The sequence below is a fragment of the Puntigrus tetrazona genome, chromosome 11 (assembly GCF_018831695.1).
Source record: "Puntigrus tetrazona isolate hp1 chromosome 11, ASM1883169v1, whole genome shotgun sequence".
NCBI lineage: Eukaryota > Metazoa > Chordata > Actinopteri > Cypriniformes > Cyprinidae > Puntigrus > Puntigrus tetrazona.
In genome coordinates, this window is record NC_056709.1 from 65,134 (window position 1) to 70,000 (window position 4,867).

The window sequence follows — 4,867 nt, forward strand, 5'->3', positions numbered from 1 at the left end:
CGGTGTGTCTGTGTCTTGATTGTTGTGTAGAAGCACGCAGCGAGGAGGATGTAGTGATGATCTGAGCTATCATTCTGCTGTGACTTTACTGGAGATCTCCACACACACACACACACACACACCCCTTCACTTTCTTCTGACACACACGTGTGGCACTGAACGGTTATAGTTGAAGGAAACTACATTCTGATTTCATTATTCAGGTCTGAAAAGTAAAAACAATATACACATGCTAAACCTAAGCTGTGCAATTTTTTTGACCATGGCTTTTCAATATTGGATAAAAAAACCCCAATTGGTTAATGTTTTGTAGTTGACCTTTTTTTCAGTAAAGTTTAGATCTTCTGCCTATCAATCCCAGTTGCTTGTGATAAGAGTTGAGTGATAACACCATGGAAAGAAAGAGTTTGTTGCTCTTGTTATTCAGTGCTGATTTCTATATCATCAGTTACTGCAGACTCAGACAAAAACTAAAATAATTGTTCAGATGTGTCTGTATTTAACAATTTCGTACACCTTGTAATGTTTATATGAGCCACTCTCCAGAATGAGTCCGAGTTAGAAGCATCTTCTCCAAGATAGACTATAGAGAGTTTATTCTCATTGTGTTTTCAGAAACTTTCTAATATTTGTTCTGTGAATTGACATTAAGGTGTTTGTTTTTTTGTATTTAAAGTGTAGTTTATGACATTTGTTGTATTTTGAATCCAAAAGTTTAGACTGATTTCAAAGTTTAGGATTTATTAATTATATATTATACACTGAACCAAAGACTAGCAAAGCATCTTAAAATATAATTTAATAGACTTAGTATACCAAAAAAAGTTACTAAATGCCATCTAGAATTTTAGATGTGTGGTTATCTAGCACAGAAGTGATCAGTGGTATAACTCTTCTCAAGAAAAAGTGTTTCTTGAAGTTACACGCTTCATACTTCTTGAACACGTTTATCTCTGATCTACTCACACCTTGTAGTGAAAGGAATATTTCCTTCCTGATCAAGAACGTGTGGTTTAGTTAAAAGCTGTCTCAATCAGTGGACTAAAACACACTGTTTGGGTAGAGATGGGAATAATGCAGGACTTTTTTTACGTGAAGTTTATGAATTTACAAAGAAAATGTAAAATTTGAAATATATTTATATTATGCATAATACAGTGTAATTACATAAATAGGTACTTAGTAGTAACCATTGTATATTGTATATGAAATAAAATGTACTTATTGTGTTACTATGTTACATGTAGTCTCTGAGTCTACACAGAGTTCCCTAAACTTCAGAATTCATTACAGTTGTAACAAAATATTCCCAATAATAACCGTTATTTTCTCTATGAAAGTAGACTTTTCCAGTTCATGAATTTTACTGATAACAGTCTTTTCCTCTGCTGACGTCAGCGCTAGTGACCGCTACAGTTACAGTACTGAAGTAGACGCTACACAGTTCTCATTGTAGTTCAACTTAGTTTAAAAAAAAGTATTCAACTCCATCACTATAAACCAATGAAGCCAATTGTAGTGCAGATTTCAAAGACTCTCTTTAACTCTGTGAACATCAACAATAGTCTTTGACAATAATTGACCATTTATTAATTGTTTGTATTAACAAAAAGATCAGGAACCCTGGAAATCTTTCTTCCGGTGGTCTTCAGTGTCAGTAGAAAGGCAATCTCAGTTAACAAGAATACTATCATGTTAATTCTTGGACAGGGATGAATGAGCACTGAAGATGTGAGCCGATGAACTTCAGTGTTTTCATAGATTGACACGCAAGTCTTGAAACAAGTCCAGCAACGTTCCCTGTCCTATCAGGAAACTGGAGGAGGTCAAGGGTTAAACGGGACAGATATGTGAGGACTTGTACTCAAGAAGCGTCAGGGTCAGTATGATCAAAGTTATGGAGGACATACACAAAGTTTGTTGAATTGAATCAAGAATGTGCTCATTTCTGCAATCCTTCATTTTAAGACAAATATGCTTATCTTACAGATACAGATGACTTATTTTTCTGCTTCTATTTGTTTAAAATGTGACTTCTGTCAACCTCCCATGTATGGTAATAGTGAAGACAACATCCCAGACTGACAACCCTGTCCTATTTCCATGTTAATATATTTACAATAAAAAAGAAAAATGTTGCATGTCCCTCCAGCTCCAAACCAGGTCTGTGGTCAACCATCCGACCATCCTCAGGACTCCACTCCTCCAGCTATGCCTCGTCCCTCCTTCTGTCCAGCTCCACCTCACTCCTCGGTAGCTTCAGCTTCACCGTGGCCTTCCAGATCCCTGTCTCCTCATTGGTCGTGGGTGCCATCTGCTCCACTTTGGCCAGCCGAATCCTCAGCCTCAGTCACCATGGCTCTTCACCCTGGGCTCCTCCTTCACCTGCTCTGCCGCCATCAGTCGCTCCCTTGGAGTCAGCAGCCATCCCTCCTCCTTGGCTTCTCCTTCGGCCTTTATCATGGCTGTGGTCTGGGTCCTGCTGGTTTTCTCCTTTTCTGGATCCCTCCTGTCTCTTCCCTGGCTGCTTCCTCCTGTGTCACCCCCTTGGACTCTGTTTGCCGGCGCCCTCCCTCTCCTAGAGCTTCTCTACGTTAGCCATCCCTAGTTTCCAAGTTTAATCATAGTTTTCCTTGTTAGACTTTACCATGTTCTGATTTCTGATGGTGAAGAGGTAAATTGTTTCCGTATGCAGAGAACTGGCTTGAAGCGTTATCTCCTGAGTGGATCTCTCCTGATCCTAACGGACTCACATGAAAGAAGAGAGAGATTATGAGTTTTTGCAAAAGTTACATCCACAAAGTTTCCCCCAGCCCCAAAATCAAAGAAAGCATACATCATTGAACTTTAACAGACAATAGGCAAACTGAGGGATGTCGGAGAAAGACCCACGTTGCGGTAGCCCAGACCAGCGCTCACCCAGTCAGTGTTGAGCAAATGAAGGCCACCTTACTATCTTCTGTGGGGTACAAAGGAAGCTGTTGTGTTATAAACAGAGAGCATTGCAGCAAAAACCTGTTACATTTAGTGGGGTTGCACTCCAAACTTATTGGGCAGCGACAAACGTGGCGAGGCCGAACTCACGCTAGGGGTGGTCTGTGTGAGGGGAGGAGCGGCCACAGCTGTATTGTGTGAACTAGCTCCTCAGTTAGCGTGGTCAGCTTTAGCAGTTGTTGTTGATACCTGGGCAGGTAATCAGACTAGTTTGAGGGCATTATGGGAAATGCAGTTCCGACAGGTAGTACTTGGGGGAAGGTTCCCTCCGATGGCCGCTGGAGAGAGCCACAAATTAAATAATACCAAAATGTCTTTAGATATTAACATTTTTTTTACGTTTATAGAAACACTCCACTTGTTTGGAAATAGGTTCAATCTCCAACTCCCCCAGAGTTAATAAGTTTGACCATTTTGGAATCTAATCAGCCGATCTCCAGGTCTGGTGATAGCACTTTTAGCATAGCTCCCATTCCGACACAATAATCAAGGACGTTTGTGTGATGTCTCTGCTCCTGCTGTGGCCAAAATGGGAGTATAGTTTCTAATCATAACCTGGAAAATCACAACTTTTCATTTTCTGCCAGTCTTATTAAACAATATTAAACTACAGAAGAGTGAAGTTTTAAATAGGAAAAATATAGAAACTCTTTGGTCTTTGGTCAAAGCGATGCTACTGGTCTAATTACATTCAATGATCTATGCTAAACTATGCTAAAAGTGCTATCACTAATCTATCTAATAGATTCCAAAATGATAAAACTCAACTTATTAACTCTGGGGAAGTTGGAGAATGAGCCTATTTTTCAAAAAAGGCATGTTTCTTTAACACATATCTGTCAATGCTAAACATTCCTCATTTGTCTGTAATATAAAGATACTAAAATTGTTATTCATACAGTGATACTGTGATTCAGTGTAATGGATGACACTGTGGTGTAACGTTACCTTGAATCATCAAACTTTTACTTCAGCTAATATTTACTTTTGAGACAAAAGTCCCCTTTCCATTTAAATTCCATTAAGCCAATACTTACGTTCCATGTGAATACAAGACAACAACTATATATATATATATATATATATATATATATATATATATATATATATATATATATATATATATATATATATATATATACATATTTTATGTTTATTTTAAAGATAGTCTGGATCATTACGCTAAATTGGAACATCATTTCCTCGTATTTTGACATTTTACTGTCAGAAAGGTTACTTTACAGTAGGCAAATTGTTTGAAGTAGTTTTTATGCATGTAAAGTGACTTTTGTAAATGTAATTTGAAATAAAATGTGATCTGATGCGGACACCAAAAAGTGACGTCTCGTCTTTGATATATGTGTGTTTGTATGTGTTGTATTATTATTTGTATTTTATTTTTTTTTATTGTATTTTATTTTTTATTTTTAATGTAAAGTTGTCCTTAAAATCTGACGAAACGTTTACTAAAGATTAGCACGTCTGGGGCTTTTATTATGGAAAGAGACGCTCGCCCGTGTCCGGCACCGCTCGCTGTTTCCGTCAGTTGCATCATTTCCGCTGTCTCTGCTCACCGGCGAGGGTCCGCATGTGAGTTTATCTGACACTTCTTCTTCATACAAAACTTACACACACTCACCGAACACACACACACTCGTTTCTCTGTGCTTATGGACGGTCGGAGCTGTGTGTTTGAGTCTGTGAGGAGCGCTGCGGCTGTGTTTACTTCTAAACTACTTCATCATCATCATCATCATCATCTTCATCATCTTCATCATCTTACTAACAGGTTTATGATAGAGTGTGTGTGATAAACGTGTGTCAGGACTGTACTATCAGACCGACTTCTCAGGTCCGCCTTTGATTCTTATGT

At 38.4% G+C, this 4,867-nt stretch overlaps 1 protein-coding gene across 1 annotated transcript in view; it reads left to right on the plus strand.

Moving 5' to 3' along the window:
- Positions 1-4,511: 4,511 nt before the first annotated feature.
- Positions 4,512-4,867, plus strand: part of LOC122354020 (isoleucine--tRNA ligase, cytoplasmic-like) — a 46,857-nt gene continuing 46,501 nt past the window's right edge. The window contains exon 1 of the mRNA XM_043251980.1: positions 4,512-4,584. The gene's annotated coding sequence lies outside the window, so the exon portion shown is untranslated. The remainder of the gene's footprint in view (positions 4,585-4,867) is intronic.